We start from the raw sequence: 22729 nt of genomic DNA, 5'->3' as shown, positions 1-22729 counted from the left end.
GGCCAATGATCCCCTCGAAGGACAGCAGCTTTCATGAGGCCATATCTATCGTTACAGTAACTAAAATAGACAATTTTATTTGTATCTGACTACACCGTGAAAAGAAGACTCAAAATTTAATGTGTCGGAGGTGAACGCACTTAAACTGAGCCATGTTGGACAGGTGCCATCACAGTGGCCTTTTGGGAAAAAAAAAAAGACACCCGGAGGCACGAAAGCAATGTGATCAATAAATATTGGATTCCGTCAAAGGAAGAAAATTCCAGCCAAAGACGGAACCAAGAGAATCAAGTAAAGTGTCCGAGACAAACAGCAAATGCATCCAAGCTGATGGTGCTCACTTTCAATGAGAAATGCACACCAGTAGATCCACTTAGTTGAACGGAACCATATTCTAGCATACTATAAGGTGTTTTCCTTTCTTGGTTCGAGCACCGTCTACCTTCGGAGCCAAATCGCAAAGCATTTGAATTGAGGCAGAATAACCGAAGGCAACAAGTTTCTTTCACTCAAAAAACACAGTTGGGTTTCATGTTTTCTTTCTTCATTATTCATCCATCACATCCCATTGAGCCCAGCTTCACAATCTCATCTCCACGAGTCGCACACTGCTTCATGCTCCAGGGGGTGTTGTAATTTCGAGTACGAGTTCTGATGGGTTTTCCAGTCATCGATCTCTCATGCAGGGTTAAAGCCGGCATAGTTGATGTTTTTTTTTTTTTTTTTTTTTCTTAAAGGACCTGTGGTCCGATTCCGTTGGAGGGAAATTTGGAGCATGTATTAACAAAAATGCTTGACATGGACGATTTCAATGAGAATGTGCTCAATAATAGCATACATGTGCTGGACTTTGGCTTTCATAACTTTTAATTACCGGTTATGTTTTCACCCCTGTCTGTCTGTTGCTTACAAAATCGAAGACTTTTCAATTTAGTCGATTTTGTTATTCTGTCTGTCTGTCTGTCTGTCTGTCTACAGGTCAGGTCACAGGTCTGTCTGTCTCCTGCAGGTCACAATTTGAAACTGATCTTCACGAAGCTTCACCACATGGAAGAGTTTTTCATAAGGAAGAAGGCTTTTGTTTTTGAGGTCAAAAGGTCAACAACTTCGGTGAGATTTCTAAAATCCTAAATTTTCATCCGATTAACTTGAAATTTGAAGATTATTTATATTTCAGGTCACTGAATTCAATGAGTCAATTGTTTTTTTGAGGTCAACATGGACCAAAAGGTCAACATAGGCCGAATTTCTAAAATTGTCAATTTTCATGCAATTCACTTGAAATTTGAAGTTGCATATTTGGTCATTGAATTCAACCACCAATTATTTTTGAGGTCATATTTATTTTATGGATTTTGCAAGTATCGTGCTCGGCATGACGTCGTCTTCGTGTTTGTTTGTGAACAAAATATCTCAAAAATTGTGGACAGATTCAACGAAATTTGGTACAGAGCTTGGATATGTGACTAGGGCGGAATGATTATATTTTGGTGAAGATCCGGATCTGGATCGAAGAATTTTTAAAATGATTTTTCACCATTAAGAGATTGGGCTAAAACGATATATATATCACCATATTTTAAAAAGTTATGGATGGATTCGGACAAAATTTGGTGGATGAGTTAGTTAAGTGACAAGAACAAAGCAATTCGATTTTAGTTCAGGTCTGAATCCAGATCGAGCCTATCAGTGGGACACAAAACGTAAACTGTTCAGCTTAGCAGAGGTGTGCGCTCTACCGATTGGCCATTCTAGTTATACATGTGTTGTCTCGTTATAACTACAATACCTGAAATAATAACATTCATTAATTTTATTGATTTAATTCCAAATTCTGCTAGTTTTAAAATTCGCATCTTGGGTTACCTGATGGGAAAAGTCACATGATGTCTTCACAGCACCTGTTTGCAACAGAGATTGAGGACAAGTCGTCAGCTCAGTGCAGTTGTACACACCTGATGCTGATCATGCGTCATCGGGGGAAAAAAACTATCAAAGCATTACTTCATCGGTCTCCCCCATGTCTATTGTCCATGGAGTATCAGGTGAGCCTGACTGAAGAAACTTTATCTTGATTAGTTTACAAATCACCATCTTCTATATAAACAAACCAGAGGTTCTTTGTCAGCATGACTTGAGTTTCATAATGAGCCAACATGTGCGAAATTATTTTCTCATGACCTACTTTGTTTGTGCAATGCTTGTGTAATCCCCTTCATATTCTTGGTTGGTTTGTGATCCACAGTCCATCTGCTTGTTAATCTCTTCCACAAGCCTTGAGATCCATGTGCTCGCAAGCCAAATGGAACTGCTGTATTGTATCGTGAAAATTATGTTGCATTGCACAAACTGCCACGACACATTTATCAAAGAAAAATAGGATGAAACATAAATTGCATTAATGCAATCTCTTAAAATATATCTTGGCAAACTTTTATATATTATAATAATAGGCAAAGGATGAGTAGCTGTGTAAATTTTTAGTACATGCGCGTGCACACACACACACACACATACACACACACACACACACACACACACACACACACACACACACACACACACACACACACACACACACACCTCGAGTTGTACCAATGTGTACTATAAGGAAGATGTGGTCTGACAGGACAAGAGCCCAAGGGGAAACTGCAAGTTACACGCCCAGCTTTTGACCTAAGGTGGGTTCATATTTCTTGAAATTAATCGCTGAATTGTAGCACAATTCCTTGATAATGCCGAATGCCATAAACTGCACACCTACGAGTGGTTTGAATCATGTCATGATCATTCAGAGGTCACCACCGCAAACATCCATGCCATAGAGGAGCGTCATGTGGGTGAGAGATCCTGATGTTGAAATGTTCATTTGGATTGGGAAGGTGAAAACAATACACCAGCATGTAGTGTTTTATAAAGTGTGTAACCGCACCAACATTATTTTTAAGAATTCCCCTTGGATGGTCTTTTTACCTCCAGGTCACGTAGCACCGTCGTCCTTTCCGAAAAACGATATTATTAACCTCAGCCTCTCTCAATGTTTCATAACCTTTCTCCCAAATTAGGTCAACCAGGAAAACAACAAACATCATATGAAGTGCAAGTTTTATTGAGTCTTTCTTGGAGTCTGCTTCCCGAGAATGTATGTCTGCCCTCGCATGACCATCTTGAGCCTTTTAATAGCATACACAACTAGAGGGGGAGCACTCGGGAGAGTGCAAAACCTCCGCCACCAATACTGCTGGGTCACTCAAGTGAACCTTATATCTTATTCATTAAATATGATGTCAACAGTGCTGACAGAGTTATAGTTCTTTTCTCCATTTTTTTTTTTGGGGGGGGGGGGTTGGAAATCACTTAAGACATGTAGAAATGTGAAAAAAAGAAATCGAAATTTTGTTGAAACAAAAGTTGCAAAAATTTTTTTTTCTCTAACAATTTTTTTTTGGGGGGGGGTTGGAAATCACTTAAAATATGTAGAAATGCAAAAAAAAATTCTTTTTGGGGGGTAACAATTTTTTTGGGGGGGGGTTGGATATCATTTAAAACATGTCGAAATGCAAAAAAAAATTCTCTAAATTTTTTTTTGGGGGGGGGGGTTGGAAATCACTTAAAACATGTAGAAATGCAAAAAAAGAAATTGAAATTTTGTTGAAAAAATTTGCAAAAAATTTTTTTCTCTAAATTTTTTTTTTTTGGGGGGGGGGGTTTGGAAATCACTTAAAACATGTAGAAATGCAAAAAAAGAAATCGAAATTTTGTTGAAAAAAACGTTGCAAAAAATTTTTTTTTTCTCTTACAATTTTTTTTTGGGGGTGTGGAGGGGGGTTGGAAATCACTTAAAACATGTAGAAATGCAAAAAAAATATATTTTTTTTTTCTCTAACAATTTTTTTTGGGTGGGGGGGGGACCAAGTCCAAAATTTAATGGCATGATCCTTGGACCATACCTAACCCCCACCAAGTTTCGTCGAAATCCGTCGAGGAGTTTTTCCGTGATACTGTTCACAAACAAACAAACAAACAAACGCACAAACAAACAAACAAACAAACAAACAGAAAGGGGTGAAAACAGTAACCTCCATCCATCTTCGAAGATGGCGGAGGTTAATAAAACGATTAACAGTATTGTATCTCAGGACAGAATCAGTAAATAACAAACATATCCATCATGTATGACCAACATTATGTGTAAGAATTCCCATTGATGGTCTTTTTACCTCTGCCAACGAAGGTGAAGGAGGTTATGTTTTCACCCCTGTCTGTCTGTTTGTCTGTTTGTTTGTTTGTTTGTCTGTTACTTGCAAAATGGAAGATTTTTTCAAGTATATTGGTCAGTCGATTTTGTTCTTCTTGTCTGTCTCTGTCTGTCTATCGCCTACAGGTCATAATTTTAAACCAATCTTCACAAAACTTCACCACATGGCAGTGTTTGTCAAAAGGAAGAAGCCTATTGTTCTTGAGGTCAAGAGGTCAACATAGGCCTGGTCAACAACTTAGCTGGTGTTTCTAAAATCCTCAATTTTTATCTGATTGAGTTGAAATTTGAAGAGGATTTATATTCAGGTCACAGAATTCAACGAGCCATTTATTTTATTTTTGAGGTCAACATAGACAGGTCAGGTCAGGTATGGGAGCATGTGCTAGAACAGCGCGTCACTGCGTCCATTTTCCGCCGGTACTTTAGGGGCCTCCGTCTGGCCATCCCCCAGGCAGATGCCAGGCCCATCCCCATCTCCTTGAGATGATGGTCAACCTGCTGCAACCATGAGGCACGTGGTCGGCCCACTGGCCTCCTCCACTCATGAGAATCTGGTGAGCAGGATCAGCATCAGGAAAACGAGCCACATGTCCATACAGCCGCAACTGATGCTCACGGACTATGCAGGTAACAAATCTCATCCGAGTCTCTCTCAGCAACCGCTCATTGGACACAAAATCTGACCAGCGATAGCCAAGGATTCTCCGAAGACACCTGGTACCAAAGGAATTAAGTCTCCGTCTCAGATCCTTGGTCAGAGTCCAAGTCTCGCACCCATAGAGCAAGACTGGAAGTACCAAGGACCTGAAGACTCGGACTTTCGTCCTCCCGCACAGGTACCGGCAGCGCCACACCCCATGATCCAGTGAATCCATGACTCCCCAGGCCCGACCCAGACGTCTATTGACCTCTGACTCGCAGCCAGCAGAGACATGAATATCACTGCCAAGGTAAGTGAATCTCTCCACGACCTCAACATCCTCACCACAAACAGACACAGACAGGACAGCAGCATCCAAGATGTCACCGAAAGCCTGGATCTTAGTTTTGACCCAAGAAACCCGTAATCCCAGCGGCTCCGACTCCTGATTCAGCACCTCGAGGGCCCCCAAAAGGATGTCTACAGTCTCCGCAAAGATGACTGCATCATCTGCAAAATCAAGGTCCGAGATCTTGACATTCCCAAACGATGCACCGCAACTTGATCTCTCCGACATCCTCCCTAAGATCCAGTCCATACAAGTGCTGAAAAGTGTGGGGGCCAGTACACATCCCTGATGAACTCCAGTAACAACTGGAAATAAGTCAGAGATGGTACCACCACACTTCACAGCACTCTCAGTACCAGAGTAGAGTTCAGACATCAGATCGATCAGTTTTGGTGGCACCCCACGAAGACCAAGAATCCTCCAGAGGGCATCCCGATTCACTGAATCAAACACTTTACAGAGATCAACATAAGCTGCAAGCAGCCCCTGCCGAAACTCTCGTCTGCGTTCGGTGAGGACACGAAGGGCAAGGATACGGTCAATTGTTGACCTCTTTGGTGTAAAGCTTGACTGCTCTGGACGCTGGTGCTCAAGCAGATGGTGGCGAACCCTATCAAGAATTATCCGAGCAAAGACCTTGCCCGGCACTGAGAGCAGCGTCACCCCTCGGTAGTTGTTGCAGTCTTGGCGATCACCCTTCCCTTTCCAGAGAGGGACAACAAGGCCCCTCTTCCAGTCAGTTGGGATGATGCCTGTGTTCCAGGCAGAGCACAAAACTGCATGCAACGACACGAGTGCAGCATTTCCACCAGCCTTGAGAAGTTCGGCATGGATGCCACAGATCCCTGGAGCTTTGCCCCGTTTCAACTGGTTCACCGCAGCCCGTGTTTCCACAAGCGAAGGTGGACCACAGTTGATTTGAGGGTCAGCAACAGGGATTGTAACACCCTTGACGTCCAACTCGACAGCTGGGGGATCAGCCTGGTACAACCGCTCAAAGTAACCGGCCCAGCGGGCCTTCACTTCAGACTCCTCTGTCAAGAGCCTACCACTCTCTGCTCGAACTGCAGTGCTCTGAGGGATGGGCTTGGATGAACGCAATGCGCGAATTCCCCTGTAAGCGGGATGAGAATCACCTGTCCACAGGTGATGTTCTACCCCCTCACAGATTCCTCGCACATAGGCCTCCTTGTCCACCCTCAGTGCACGTACAGTTTTATGCCTCAGCTCCCTGAACAGCTCAGCTCTGCCATTCAGCCTGGCCCTGCGACTCTGGTCAATGGTATCCAGTGTCCCTTGAGAGACAAAATTCTTCTTTGCCCTGCGGTGAGCTCCAAGGCATCCACCGGCAACATCAAGGACGGTGGTCTTGAAGGCGCTCCACAACTCTTCAGGACCCCCCAAAGCACCCAGACCCCCCAAGTGTCCACTCAGCCTGTTCGCAAACTCCTCAGCTACTCTCTCATCCCTGAGCTTGGCGACATCCAGCCTAGGCTGGGATGGTACCATTCTCCAGGATTTAAGGTGCAGCTTTAGAGTTGCTACAACAAGCCTGTGGTCAGTATTGAGGAACTGAGCACTCCGGTAGACCCTGCAGTTCTGGATCATCCTCCAACGACCGTCAATGAGGACATGGTCAATCTCCTTTGCCGCACCGCCAGCGTTGGAATACCAAGTCCAGCGATGAGCTTGTGGGCGCTGAAACCATGAACCAGCCACCCTAAGTGCATGACTTCTTGCAAAGTCAAGGAACTTAGTGCTATTCTGGTTCATAGTTCCTGACCCATGGGGACCAACACACACCTCATAACCATCCCTATCAGTTCCAGTCGATGCATTGAAATCCCCCAAGACTAGAAGTGTATCTCGTCTGGGGCACTGATCAACCACAGACTCGAGTGTGGCGTAGAATGCATCCTTCACGGTGAGATCACTCGCCTCAGTCGGAGCATAAACAGAGACCAGGGAAATGACACCTAAGGAGTGACGAATCCTTAATCTCATAATACGCTCGTTGACCGGTGTTACCTCAATTATCATTGGGGTCAGCTTATTGGACACAGCTACAGCAACTCCTTGGGTATGGTAACCATCAGAGCGACCAGACCAATAGTAGGTGTAACCACCCACCATTATCTCGCCGCAATCCGGTCTCCGAACCTCAGAGAGAGCTGCAATCCCGATGTCCAAACGCTTGAGCTCAGATGATAACAGAGACAGGTGATCATCCTCTCTTAGGTATAGGACATTCCAGGCACCCACCCGAAGGGACCGCCTCAGGTTAACCCAAGGAGACCGCCGTCTGGTGGACGACACCTCAGCACCACTCCGACACACTCTCCCGCAATCTGACCCAGGGATGTTACCCTGTGGTTTCCCTCCTATCATCAAAGATTGGGGGACCCGAAGGCTTTGCCCCAATCCCGTCATCCACTGAGCTGTTATGTGAAGGGAAGCTGCACAGGAGGTACTCCCACGGAGTGGGTTTTCAGATTTTTTTGCGTTTTTGCGTTTTGCGGAATGAAGGGTTTTACGGTGGCCGGAGTGCAAATCCTGCCACCAATCTCCTAATAAGAAGTAACCCAACTGCAGGAGGACGTCCGCAGACACAGTTGGGCACTAGATATGGATGGCCATTGGCTCACAAGGAGCTCCTCCACCCATTGACCAAATGGTCAATGTAGGGCCAAAGTCAACAACGAAGGTGCTGTTTCTAAAATCCTCAATTTTTATCTGATTGACTTGAAATTTGAAGAGTATTTGCATATTTGGTCATTGAATTCAACCACCAATTATTTTTGAAGTCAAATTTGTTTTATGGATTTTGCAAGTATCGTGCTCTGTATGACGTATTTTTCTTGTTTATCTGTTTGCTTGTTTGTTTGTGTGCAGAATATCTCAAAAACTTGTGGACAGATCCGGATTAAATTTTGCGGACAGGTTGGGTTTGTGAAAAGGATGAACTGATTGGATTTTAGTGAAGATCTGGATCCGACAACTAGAATTTTTAAAAGCGATTCTTCACCATTGAGAGATGTGACCAAAATGATATGCAGCATGATATCTCAAAAAGTTGGGACGGATTCAGACGAATCTTGGTGAACATATTTGGCGTATGACATGGAAGAATTGATTCAATTTTCGTGAAGATCCGAATCCGGATTCAGATATGATAATTTTTTAAGTGATTCTTCACCATTGAGAGATAGGGCTAAACTAATATATAGCACAATATCTCAAAAAGTTGTGGATGGATTCGGATGAAACTTGGTGGACAGGTTGGGTGTGTGGCAAGGACGAATTGATTCGATTTTGATGAAGATCCGGCATTGTGTGGCAGAGGTACGCGCTCTACCGAGTGCCCTTCTAGTTGTTTGATTTGTGTTTTGTTGGCTGGTTCAGCTATGGTTTTATGTTGTTTTGTGAACAATATATAATAATCTTTCTATGTACAAATTCAGCATTTGGCTAAGGTAAGAATACTTCTCGGTGTGCCAATGTTTATGGCACAAATAAAATAATTAATTGGGATCATCTTATTGTAGAATTCCCTTGATGAGAGGTTTATAGAACCCTTCCAAAGTGGATGCATTCCAACCTCTCTGACAGTTATGTCAATGCTGCCATTGCCAGATAAGAGTCCAACAGTATCAACGCCTCTGTAGTATCCCAGTTGCCCAAGCTGGTTTGCACTACTCTGTTTTTTTTTTTTTTTACACGAGGCATTATTGATGATGGGGCCTTTTAGCTGATGATGCCACATTCCAGTCAACAAAAGAGTGCTTTGAAGATCATCGAAAAACCAAGCATGCTTGACAGTGATATCTAGTAAAAAAAAAAAATGAAAACATTCAAGGTGTGCCATTGATATCCAAATCACTTTTGAACCTTCAAAGTGTAAGAGCCTTCATATCAGTCAGAATGAGGATAATAGGCCACAGCCTTGGTTGTTTGATGTTGTTGCGCTCGATCCATTCCCCCCAACTAACCATGCTCGGGGTTACTCTCACTTAGCACCGTCCTCATCTCCGAAAAACGATCTTATTAACCTCAGCTTCTCTCAATATTTCATAACGTTTCTCACAAATTAGGTCAACCAGGAAAACAACAAACATCATATGAAGTGCAAGTTGAGTCTGTCTTGGAGTCTGCTTCCCTAGAATGGATATCTGCCCTATCATGACCATCATGAGACTTGATAGCATACACAATAAAACGATTAACAGTATTGTATCCTAGGACAGAATCGGAAAATATGATAAAGTATTAACATATCCATCATGTATGACCTGTGTCAGGCAGTGCATGTCTTACATAAAATGTGATATGAAATGTGTCCCAAATTACTCGAGGAACCTTTCTTTGTTAAAGGTTTTCACAAGGTAAATAGACATCACAGGCCTCAGCTGCACAGCAAGTGTAACCTTAAAGATCCAATATCAAGCACCATTGCCTATATACACGAGGACATTTCTTTCTACATTGGTTTCTATTTGGATTAGCTTCTATAGTAACTTTCTTGTCTATCCCATGCATCCTTTCCTGTCCCCTATTCCTCCCCACACCCATGGGGCCTGAGCTCCAAAGCATACTTATCGAAAAAAAAATAAATGATTCATTGTTTTGTTTTTCTCTCCAAGAGCAAGGCTCATGGAAGAGCAAGGTTAAATTGACGGTGATGCCCGAGAGGGAAGAGTTGGAAAAAAACGGCATCTGGAAGGCGGTTCCATAGACGGGAGAAGGAAGGAACAAAGCAATTGAGGTGTGCAGTTCAAACTTTGCATTTCGGCAAAAGCCTTCTATGACTTCATGGGTTTGACCTAATCTGTAAACTTCCCAATCCAGATTTATCTCACTCGTGCATCCCATCCCTCCTGAACTTACTAATGACTAACTTTACATCAAATCTCTTTTCGTCTTCTTCAACCCCTATTGGCTCTTCTGATCACTTTCTTGTCAAGGGCCATCTTTCTCTGGTTATTGTAAGAGAGTTTGCACAGACCAATTGGTAGGGTCTTCGATCTGTCCTCTCTCAAAAAGGATTGGATCTTCATCGACTCTGCAACTTTCCTATCCATCCTCTCCACCCTGGTACATGGAATCCTGTTTGGGAGGTGTTTCCATTCAAGTAATTTGCTTTCTCAAATTGGAAAACGAACCTCACTGAGGGTAATTTGCCTTCATTCTTTAAGGCTCACAGCAAGTGTGCATCAATCTTGCAGCAAGGCAGCAAAAATCATCTTTCAAATCTCAAGAAGTCTCCTTTCAAGTCATGGTAGCACTTTATCAAGTCTGTCTTTGGTGTTTACTTCCCCCTCCATGTCGTCCCTCATCTCCAATGGCTGTACTAGACTCTTCCTGAGAAAAGGCAGAATGTCTAAACTTTGCCTTTGCCTCCAAATATAGTGTACCCAACTCATCCCACTCTGTCCCCATCTTACCCCGACATACCCCCTGTCTGCTGGACTATGTATCCTTCTCATCCAAGATGGTAGAGAAAGTTTTGTCTGGCTTTGACTCTGCTTTGGCAATGGGCCGAGATGGCATCAGTGCCCTTGGTCACAAATCATGCTCTGATGTTTTTGCTCTCCCTCTGTCTGCCCTATTCAATCTGTCCTCTTCCACTTTGCTTTGAAGTCAGCAAATATCACTCCTGTCCATAAGAAGGGTGCAAAAATAGACCTATGTTCAAACATAGGCAAATGTCTGTCAAAAAACAGACCCAAACAGACAAAAAAAAAGAAGAGAGAAAACAAAAAAAAAGACAGAAAAACTATAGACCAGTGAGTTTGCTTCCTGCAATTACAAGCAGTCATGGAATCCATCATTGCTTCCGATGTCAATCTATTTTCCTTTTACCAGACTACTCCACATTATGTAGTACAGTACCCCCCAACTCTTTGCTGGGCAGACAGCAGCTTCATCTCTATCTCTGCCCATCTGGAAAAGATTGGACTCTCCTGACAAATGGAATATGTCCAATCCTGAAAAATCAGTCTCACCCTGTTGCCTCAGAGTCATTGTCAAACAAACCCACCTATCTATTTTCTTGGCCATCCACTGCAAGAGGTTGTCTGCTGAACTTCTCGGCCTCATGATCAACCAGGACCTTTTTTTAAGCCTACTCTGGCCTTCAAAACCAGCCGCAGACTTGACATCCTTCATCGATCTAAGTCTTTCCTTGGAAAATCAAAGCTACTCGGTCTACAAGGCCTTTGTGCATAGCTCAATGCAGTATTGCTCTCTGCTCTGAGCTGGTGCTCCAGCATCACATCTCTCCTCGATTTTATGGCATCGAAATCTCTCAAAATTAATGGAATCTCTTGTGATAAGGCCGAAGTACAAGGTCTGTTCCTCTCGCATCACAGGCTCATCTAGTCTCTTTGTTTTATACCCTCTATTATGCATTATTACCCTTCTGCTCTTTCACTCCTCTGAGCCTCCCGATATACTCCAGGATGCACGTGTTCTTTCAGTAACCCACTCCTGGTTAAAATTCCAAAATCCAGGCTGGCTGCACACCTCACCTCTGTTATTCCTTGCTTCCCCATCTATTAAACCACCTTCCAGAGGCTATTCTTTCTCACTCCACCCTCCAGAGCTTCAAGCATGCAGCATACTGTCACCTCATGTCATTCCTCATCCTGACCCATGATATTTATTACCCCCATTAACCTTTCCTAACCAACCCTCTGACATGCTGATTTCAGTCTTTCAGTCTCTCTTTCTCTTCCTCTTTCACTTACTTTCCTGTTTATCCCCTTGAAGGTTGTGCTCAATTGTTGCCCCGCTACCCAACTGCCAATTTAACCTTGCTCTTCCATGAGCCTCGCTTTTTTATTTGAAGACATCGAGTGCCCGTTACACGAGCAATGACCTTCACAGAGAACTTGCTTATTTCTACATTTTTATCCCAGCTCCCCTTGCTCTTATCGTTGATTCTATGCTGATGTGGTGTGGTTACGGGTCTCTCATAGATTTTCGATGTACATGGCTTGACATGCATTTCCTAAGAGAAGCAAGTGTGTGCATTCACATATTATGACTTTTCGTTTCTCTCACCTTTCAAAACTATCAGTAGCACTTACCTTTATAAACAAACATAAACATCATAGTATTCCGTGGTGCCTCGAAATCCGAATTTTTATTATTTTCTATAATGTACTTTAATGGTGCAATCATTATTTAAAGGTTTGTAAAATAATAGCTACTCTGGTATAACTACTATAGATTGGCTGTGAAAATGAGCTTGTGTATTGGTTAGCATGCAGGACTAGTTTTGTGCCACCTCGATAGGTTTTCTTATTAAAGAGATATGTGGGATGCAAATACAGCAAACCAAAATAAGAAATGCATGACATAGACAGCGGAGATAATGCAGACAAACGTAACGTTTGACAGAAGGTGAAAAGACAAAGCCAGAAGGAAGGAGATTGCCTGATCTCCATGAACAGGGAGATTAAACGTGGATATAAAGATGAAAACCTTCAAGTTCCGTGCCCGTAATAAACATAACGCCGTATGTGGCCTGAATTTGCATCCTAGAATAATTAAGATGATAGAAAGCAAGTTTTCTCAGCCTACTGTGAACTCACAGCAACATAATGGCAGGTAAAAATTATGCTGGTGATGATTAAATAATTAATTTTGTGGCTGATTAAAGTTCTCATAATTTATATGAGGGTTGGCAGGATGGCCTAGAAGTACGCACACTTGCCTCTAAGCTGTGTCTACCCTAGGTTTGAATTCCAACGCAGCTATAAACTCTCATCCCAGTGTTTCACAGGCAGGGTGATTCATTAATGTGTGTGTGCCATCTCTCTGATGGATGTTAAACTGGTCGTCCTGTCTGCTGGCATTAGTTGGTGGACGTTAAAGATCCCACAGTGTCCTTCGTGAAGAGTCGCTGAGCTACCGCCGGCACCATTAAAGAATTACAAAATTCCTGCCCTAACTATTGCTGGGAAGGCAATGGCAAACCACCCAGTATAACCCTTGCCAAGAAACTGCTTCGACAGCACCGATGCTCTGTCGCAGAGCACAGCACATCAGAATCAGAATTTTTATGAATTCCCTCTTTTTCTGAGCTCCAACATTTAATTCAATATTTGGGAAAATCGCATAAATTCCTTCAAAAATCTCCTCCAGACCCAGCAGTCAGAATGTTACCAAATTTGAGTTGCATATTTGATGTTTTAAAGTATTTTTTTTTTGATGTTTTGAAATTTGAAGAGGAGTCGCATATTTGATCATTAAATTCAACCACCAATTATTTTTGAGGTCAAATTTGTAATGGATTTTGCAAGTATCATGCTCTGCAAGACGTCTTCTCCTTGTTCTGTCTGTTTGTCTGTCTGTCTGTTTATCGCCTAGAGGTCACAAATTTAAACCGATTTTTCACAGAACTTTACCACCTTGTCGAGGTAGTCTCATCTGAGAAGCCAATTGATTTTGAGGTCAAAAGGTCAAGGATCAACTCAAGGTCAAACTTCTAAAATCATCATTTTTCTATCTGAAAAATCATTAATTTTCATCCGATTTACTTCAAAATTAAACAGCAATTTCATAGTATGCCTGGTGTTGGCTTAATGGTTAAGGTGGTGGGCTTGGGATCCTATGATCCTGAGTTCAAACCCCACTCTGCTGTTGAATTAATACAGGGTGGGCTTGACTGCCTGTCATCCTTCCGAGATCGGCAAAATGAGTGCCAGCATGCTGGTATACTGTGTCGGAGTGGCGATCTTTCCAAGATTGTGCCCAATAGCCAAGGAGACCACTCTCTCTCTTTCGAGTGCAGCCTTATGGCTGCTGGTTGCATCATCGGTTGGGGACGCGGCTATGCTGCTGATGCAGTGTCCCTCTTACCAGTACACTGGTACTCATTTTGCCGACCTCGGAAGGATGACAGGCTGAGTCAACCCCACCTGGAATTAATTCAGCAGCCAACGGGCCTCAAAATCAGGACCCTAAGATCGCAAGTCAGCCACCCTAACGGCAAAGCCAACACCAGGCTAAGGAGACTGCTTAAGCAACACCAACGCTCTGCACAGAGTATGGTTCCAATCTCCTCCTCCAAGGAGTCTGCTTTGGCAGCACCAACGCTCTGCACAGAGTATGGTCCCAATGGATGGAATTTCATCGTGCATTACTGAATTGGGATACCAACTATTTTTGGGATCAAAATGTCAAAAGTCAATCTTATAAAATCATCATTTTTCATCTGATTAACCTGAAAATTAAGCAGCAATTACATAGTGCATCACTGAATGTGGAAACCAACTATTTTTGAGGTTAAAAGGTCAAATGTCAACTCAAGGTCAAACTTCTAAAATCATCAATTTCTGACTTAAAAATAATACATTTAATCATCCGATTGACCTGAGCTTTGATTAAGATTGTTAATTTTAATCTTAATGAAATGGACATTTTGATGTATCCATGGCAACCTTTGGAGAAAGGGGGTGGGGTGGGGGTGGATTTTGCAACTCGCGTGCTCTGCACGACGTCTTTTTCTTTGTCCACACAGAACTTTAGTATTTTTCTCCGCAACTGCTTGTCGGATCGAGAGAAAATTTTCACCATCGAAGCTACTACTCAAATAGAATGATTTAATGATAATTATGACATCATAAGTCACGTAGTGTGGCAGCCATGTTGCAAAAACGTAAAAACTTGTGACCTTTATCGCTGAAACCGCAACAAGAAAAAAAATTTAAGCTTGGCACATGGCAAGTACTCCTCATGGGGAATAGTATGATTTTTTTTTTTTAATGAGGTCATAGTTCCCTTTGCTATGTCAACATAATTGCATATGTAGACCACTACATCTGATCAGTATGAAAATAAATGTTTGAGGGTCATCTCAGGATAAAATGGTCCACAGGAAAAAAAAAATTCATGACGTCATCGGTCACGTGATTCGGCAGCAACATTAACAAAAAACCTTCAAAAATCTTCTTTGAGGCGGCTGAACAGATCAGGCAAAACGTTACAAGTTTGACTACCTATCCATGAGTAACAAAAGGTTCACACATATGATGTCATAGGTCACATGGTTTGGCAACCATATTTGATTAACCCAAAAACCCCTCAATTTGATTAACCCTAAAACCCCTCAATCGTCATCATGCCAGTTGGTTGGGTGTGGGTACCTTTCTCACCTGTCATGGCACTTCAGGAAAAGACTTCTGCGACTCATTGGGACTGACTCAATCGGTCAACTTCCCAACCCGGATCTCAACCAACGGTGCTCCGTCTCTTCTGGATCTGATTTTGACAAATTTCCCTGAAAATATCTGCTGTTCTTCCTCCATTCCAATCGGTTCTTCTGACCACATACTTGTCAAAATGGACATCTCTCTGGCTGTTATCAGAGAACCACCTCAGTGCCGTCGAGTCTGGCATTTCACTCAGGCCAACTGGCAGGGTCTCCAAGCAGCCATCAAACTTCTAGACTGGTCTCCTATCGTTACTTTCTCCAAAATCAACTCATCCTGGGAATTCTTTCAAAGAAAGTTGCTTTCTCTCATGCACAGATTTATCCCCTCTCATCTTCAGTTGTCCTACCCTTCATCCCACCCATGGTTCACAGAAACTTGTGGTGAGGCAGTTGTCCTGAAACAACTTCCCTTTCCATACCTTCCATCCCTTGGCACCATACTCTGTGCAGAGCGTTGTTGCGGCCTAAGCAGTCTCCTTGGCTATTGGGCACAATCCTGGATGGGTCACCACTCTGACACAGGATAACAGCAAGCTGGCACTCATTTTGCCGACCTCGGATGTATGACAGACTGAGTCAACCCTACCTGGTATTAATTCAGCAGCCAACAGGACTTGAATTCAGGATCCAAGGATCCCCAGCCCACGACCCTAACCATTAAGCCAACACCAAGCATAACTTGCCTTTGCCTCATGGAAACCAAACCCAACTGAGGGTAATCTTAGTTCCTTCCACAAAGCTCGGAGCAAGTGTGTATCTACCCTCAGGAGATCCAGAAAACAACATATTTCTAATCTCAAGTGTGAATTCTCAAACCTCACTCCCTCCTCCAAATCCTGGTGGCATCTACTCAAATCTGTTTCTGGTGTATGTTCCCCCTCCATCCCCTCCTTTACCTCAAATGGCCAAGATGGTGATACCGCAGATGAAAAGGCTGAATGCCTAAACTCAGTATTTGCATCGAAATCTTTTGTCCGAAACCCATCACTTTCTGTACCCACCTTACCCAGTCGCACCCAAATGTCCGTGGACTCTTCTGAGTCTGAGTTCTAAGTGTCCTTTTCTTCTGACAAAGTGGAGAGCTTGCTGTCAAACCTTGACTCAGATTCTGCAACTAGTCCAAACAGCATCAGCCCACGTGTCCTAAAAGCCTGCTCTTCTGCTCTTGCTCACCCTCTCTCTATTCTATTCACCCTCTCATTTGTTCAAGGTCATCTGCCATCTGCTTGAAAATCAGCAAACATCACCGCCCTGCATAAAAAGGTGCAAAAACAGATCCTTCCAACTACAGACCAATCAGCCTTCTCCCAATCATCATCAAGGTTATGGAATCCATCATCGCTTGAAACATTAAATACTTCCTCTTCTCCAATGGCTTGATTTCTGATCATCAACTTGGTTTCAGACCAGGTCGTTCTACCTTTGATATGCTGCTTCTGCTCTCTCAACAATGGATGGAGGTACTCAATGCCGGACATGAAATCGGAGCCATATCCCTTCACATATCGCGTGCTTTTAACACGGTCTGGCACCCTGTCCTGCTCACGAAATTCTCTTCCTATGGTAGGAAACGCTTCCTTCCAAGGCCATCTCCACTCATGGCTCACAGACTTCCTCTCCTGTCGCAGCCAACGTGTGGCCCTAAATAGAGTTCTTTCATCCCCTCGTCCTGTCCAGGTTGGAGTTCCTCAAGGCAGCGTTCTGGGCCCGGTTCATTTTCTGGTTTTCATCAATGATATCTCTGACTCTCTGGAAAATCCTCTTTATCTCTTTGCTGATGACTGCACCATCTGCCGTTACCATCTGTCATCCCTCAGACCTGCAAGTAGCAGCTTCTTCTCTCTGCAGATCTGTGTAAAATCACAAACTGGGCCAACACGTGGAACATGTCTTTCAATCCGGACAAATCTCACACTCTCACTCTGTCTCCCTGAAAGGACCATTTGGACCCCCCCCCCATCTACTTTCTCAACAATGCTCTTGAAGAAGTTCTTTCATTCAAGCTTCTGGGTCTTACTATCTGCCATGATCTTTCCTGGGAAATCCACATTTCCAACCTGTCCTCCAAACCCAGTCGCCGACTAGGAATCCTCCGTCATGCAAAGTCCTTCCTCGGCCCATCTGAACTCCTGACCACATACAAAGCTTTCGTCCGCAACCCGATGGAGTACTGCTCTCCCCTTTGGGCTGGTGCTCCTGCCTCCCACCTTTCTCGGTTTCACGCTGTGGAAACCAAGGCATTTCGGATCATTGACATCTCTCGCGATGAGGCTTTGGGCCTCTCACCCTCTCACCGCAGGCAGGTCGGTGGTCTTTGTCTTCTACCGTCTCCTCTCCAGCCTCGTCCCCCCTGCTCTCTCTGCGATTTGTCCCCCCTCCCCCCATATTTCCACAGGGCGCTCAAGGTCTGCCAGCAACCCGCTTCTGGTAAAACTCCCAAAATCATGAATCACAGCTCACCTTCACTCTTTCATTCCTCTTTTTTCCCCCACCTTTGGAATACACTCCCACACTCTTTTAAATCCCATTCTTCCTTCCAGGCCTTCAAAACAGCCGTTCACCACCACCTCTTATCATCCCCCATCCAAATCCTCGATCTTTTCTACCCCCGTTAATCCACTCCAAACCCACCTCCTTCAAATTTCCTGCTTTCCTTCCTGAAAGTCCCTGTAATGTCCATTTTGTCTGCCCCGTGTTCCCCGCCCCATTACTCTCCCTTTCACACATCTCCTAATGTCTCTGTTCCTCACTGGTTTGTCCTCCCTCTCCCACCCCTCTTGTCTCATCCCCCCCCTCCCCCTTGTTGTGCATTGTGTTAGCTCTCATACGAACCTTGACAATGTATACAAAATTTAAAAAACCTTTAAAATATCTTCTTCTCCAGAATGGCTGGACAAATCAAGGGGAAATTTTTTTGGGAATAATTGATGTGTCAGATGGTTTGGAAGCCATATTAGATTGAAGATAAATATTTCATAATGTTTACTCTGGAACTGTTCAATCAATCGAAGTGAAACTTCAAATTTATGATCTCGTCGTGATGGGGAATGCATGTTTTACATTTCAACTTGATCGGATACATGGTCTGACAGCCAGAATTATTTATTTTTTTGATATGGGTTCTTTTTGCTTTTTTTTGTGTGTGTGTTTTTTTTTTATCAGGCTCACTTGACTGTGCCTGTATGAGTTTGAGGGTAGAGGAGTAGCAGTTGAAATGCTAATCCCATCCAGGTTCCTCCTGATGACTTCATCTTTGCTTTTTGCTTGCTTGGGTTCCTTCTGTTTACTCCAACGCAGGACTGTACCTATTTGGTCTTTCATTTGATTTGAATTTATTTTAATCCCATTCTAAATTCAAATAAAATGAATAATAATAAACAAAACGTCATGGGTCAGGGTCAGGTATCCTATCAAAGCAGGACGTTTTGGTACCCGGTCATCACTGCCAGCAGTTATCAAATGGCAGTTCTAATTATGTCTCTTATTAATTAACACACCAGTACACAAACACCACGCAAAACTACACAATCACCAAACAAAACAAGTCCTGGCAAGGGTCTGCAATATCTGATGCTCTTTTTCTTGCTTTTATTGAATCTCTTTGAGACCTTGACACATTTCTTTCTTCCCTTTTCCCAATGCTCTTTTGTCTGATCATAGCTTTGTAGCTGGTGTTGCCATGACCTATTAAAGGTCACACTTGCATCCTCAATTAACCGGACAATCCACCGATACATAACATACATGCAAAATAATTCCTTTTTTGAATAAGAATACTTTGCAATATTTTAGCATTCTAATTTCACAGGAATAAGAAAATGGATTAAGCACTTTATATTTGATTCAATCTCGTTTTCTCGAAAAACGCGATTTATCTCACTCACTCCAATAGCTACAGAACCATTTTGTGCTGCATTAGGTTTTGGCAGTAAGTGAGAGCAGACAGACAATGATTGAGATCATGGTCCTGCTCAGCATGGGACAAGATAACTCATTTGTTCTTTTATTACACAATCCAGAAGTTTTAAATTCCAATACCCTTTCTGTCTATGATTGTTACTTTTGGGTGGTGATTTGTCAAAATTTCATGATTTGCCAAAAAAAATTAAAACAAATTGTACTTGCTTTTATAACGATGTACGAGTTTTAAAATGGCAGCATCTTGTTCCAGTATAAAACCCAGCTTGAGTAGAAGCTTCTTACGATTGCTATTATGGTGTACCTTTTACAATGGGTACTGCATTGTACAACACACTGTTTTTGAGAAGACATGAAATCTGCTCTACTATTAACAACCGTGAACTTAAAAGTGAGTTTAGAAAGTTATTGAGCACGATATAATGATGTATTTTTCTTCAAAAGTACAATTGTAAATGCATCTTCCTCAGTCCTCTACCAAGGTCTCCAAAAATTGGTGGCCCCTAACAAGCCCTCCTACCAGTGCCCCCTGCCCAGACTCTTATTAAGCCGAGTCTTCAGCCATCGAGGTGAGGTAGACATGCAATGTGCTGTGAATTCGTAATGATAAATAATAAATGTCTCGTGAGCCCTGGATCGACGAGGCGATATAAACAGAGACTTAGGAATGAGAAGAATTAGGTTTTAATCAGGCTTGATTTTGGTAATCTGAAAGGCTCTCTGTGTCTCACAGTCAGTAATCTAACAAGCTTCAATAACTTCCAATGCTGATGGAATGATTACAGCTGCTTGCTGTCCTGACCAGAATATCAACATCAAAAATACACCAGGTTCCATTAGAAAGCATCCCATGTATGCTTATTTTCAATGTTTTGCAGTGGTACTGAATCGTTAACTGAAAAACAATTGGAATCCTATAAGTAAGCAATTGAAAATAAATATGGAACAATTTTACAAGAGCATCAATGATGAAAAATATTGTCAAAGCATCATCACATTTGCTAGAAAATGTTGCTTTAACCATGGAAGCAATAAAAGAAAACTGTTTTGCGAAATGAGTGCAAAACAGGCTTGCAAAGACATATGAGCAAGACAGTTCACATTACGTGTATTACTCTCTTGCAAACCCTATTTATATCTGTACAGCAAGCCTTGATGCAAATTTTTAGTGCTTCTTCTTTCTGTCACTTTATTATCTTTCCATCTGGTCAGCAGAACTCGTATTGATTAAAATCCGAGTTGGATTGGCCTGCATATTGTTCTCATCTGAGCAAACACTCAAGACGTTCCATAAAAAGTTGCACATAGTGTGTGTGCATGTGTGTGTATGTATGTATATATATGTATATATATATATATATATATATATATATATATATATATATATATATATATATATATATATATATATATATATACATATCGAAACATGTGGAGAATGACGGGCACTCCTGATCCCCATTGAGCACAGTCCAACACCGCCAACACAGAGGTCTTGGCTTAGTGACTATCAAACAGACAAAGATTACATGGTCATCATCAAACAGAGCCACCAATCTGGATTTGAGACTTGTATGCTCTCATCATGATGGCATACCAGTAAATATCTAACCAATGATGACCACATTTGTCGTTTATACATCAGACGCATCTCCTGACTGTATGGTGAGCATGGCCACGGATTATGTCTCACACTGGTAAAACTACCAAAATCAAGAATCACAGCTCACCTTCATTGTTTCATTCCTCTTCTTTCCTGCCTTTGGAACAAACTCCCACACTCTCTTCAATCCCACTCTTCCCTCCAGGTCTTCAAAACAGCTGTTCACCGCCATCTCTTGTCTTTCCCCATCCAAAACCAAGATCTTTTCTACCCCCGCTCATCCACCCCAAACCCACCTCCCACAAATTCCCTGCTTTCCTTCCTGAAAGTCCCTGTAGTGTCCATTTTGTTTACCCAATGTACTCTACCCAATCCCTCTCCCTTCCACAGTCTCTGTTCCTCACTGTTTTTTCCTTCTCCCAAACACCTTGTCTCCTGCTCCCCTTGTTTTACGTTCTGTGTGTTAACTCTCCTATGAACTTCGACATTGTATTAAAAACTAAAAAAACAAACTTATAATAATTAGTAACTAGCTGGGAGGCGACGATCGTTCGTGCCCATTATTGAACAATGCCACGATAGGTACAATTGAGTTAGTGGAAGCTTTTGAGGAAGCCCTACCATGTGTTTCACAGTCAGTAATCTCACAAGCTTCAATAACTTCCAATGCTGATGGAATGATTACAGCTGCTTGCTGTCCTGACCAGAATAACAACATCAAAAATACGGAAAATGGAAAAAAACCGATCTCTTCTGTCAAAATTGACCAAATCAAATCGGATTTTTTTTTTATATGTTGTACCTATGGACATTACGCACAGCTTCTAGGAAATGAAATTGCGAGAAAAAAAAATCGAGAAAATGAATAACAAGTTCAAGTGGGCGTGGCTCTGCCCACAATGGGGCATGGGACGCCCCTCATACAAAAAGACGCAACTAGACCATGATATGTAGCTTGTGTCCAAGTTTCATCAAGATCGCATCAAACGTCACGGAGCTATGCTCTGGAAAGAGTCACAAATAGACAAACAGACAGACAGACAGACAGACAGACAGACAGACACACAGACACAACGAAAATAGTGGTCACTGCTGGCACCCGAAAACCAATGATATTACTCCTTATTGATTGTTGAAGCATTTTTTTTTTCTGCTTTAATAAACAAATAATTCGCTAGCCCTGTGTATATTAAGAAAACAAACAAACAAAATCGACCAATAATAAAAAAAATCTTGCAGTTATATAAAAAATTGCACATCATTTTGGACCACCCTGTGTATAATCTTGTGCCAAACTCTAACCTTTCTTTCTCTCTTTCTCTCTCCCTCTCTTTCTCTCTGTCTTTCTTCTTCTTCTTCTTCTTTTGGCTGCTCCCGTTCAGGGTCGCCACAGCGGATCATCCGTATGATCCGCATTGTGATTTGGCACATGTTTTACGCCGGATGCCCTTCCTGACGCAACCCTGGTCGCCTCTTACGACACAGGGATATGGTACACCTATTTTTAACCGGGGTATACACCGGCCCAGTATACTGGTACTCATTTCGCCGACCTCGGAAGGATGACAGGCTGAGTCAACCCCCTGGTGTATTAATTCAGTGGCCCAACGGGACTTGAACTCAGGACCTCTTGGATCCCAAGCCGCTGCCCTAACCACTACGCCAACACCAGGCTCCCTCTCTCTGTCTTTCTTCCTTTCTCTTTTCTATCTATCTTTCTATCTCTCTTCCTATCTATC

The 22729-nt window shown here is 42.7% G+C and overlaps 1 long non-coding RNA gene across 1 annotated transcript in view; it reads left to right on the top strand.

Annotated features, from left to right (window-relative positions):
* LOC147020543 (uncharacterized) overlaps positions 1-2722 on the top strand; it is a 47467-nt gene extending 44745 nt beyond the window's left edge. The window contains exons 2-4 of the long non-coding RNA XR_015061868.1: positions 1010-1110; positions 1899-2045; positions 2630-2722. This is a non-coding gene — a long non-coding RNA (uncharacterized LOC147020543). The remainder of the gene's footprint in view (positions 1-1009; positions 1111-1898; positions 2046-2629) is intronic.
* Positions 2723-22729: the final 20007 nt, after the last annotated feature.

The sequence above is a fragment of the Eptatretus burgeri genome, chromosome 9, assembly GCF_056783735.1.
Source record: "Eptatretus burgeri isolate ZD-2024b chromosome 9, Ebu_testis_v1, whole genome shotgun sequence".
Taxonomy (NCBI): Eukaryota; Metazoa; Chordata; class Myxini; order Myxiniformes; family Myxinidae; genus Eptatretus; species Eptatretus burgeri.
This window is presented reverse-complemented; position numbering and strand designations above follow the sequence as displayed.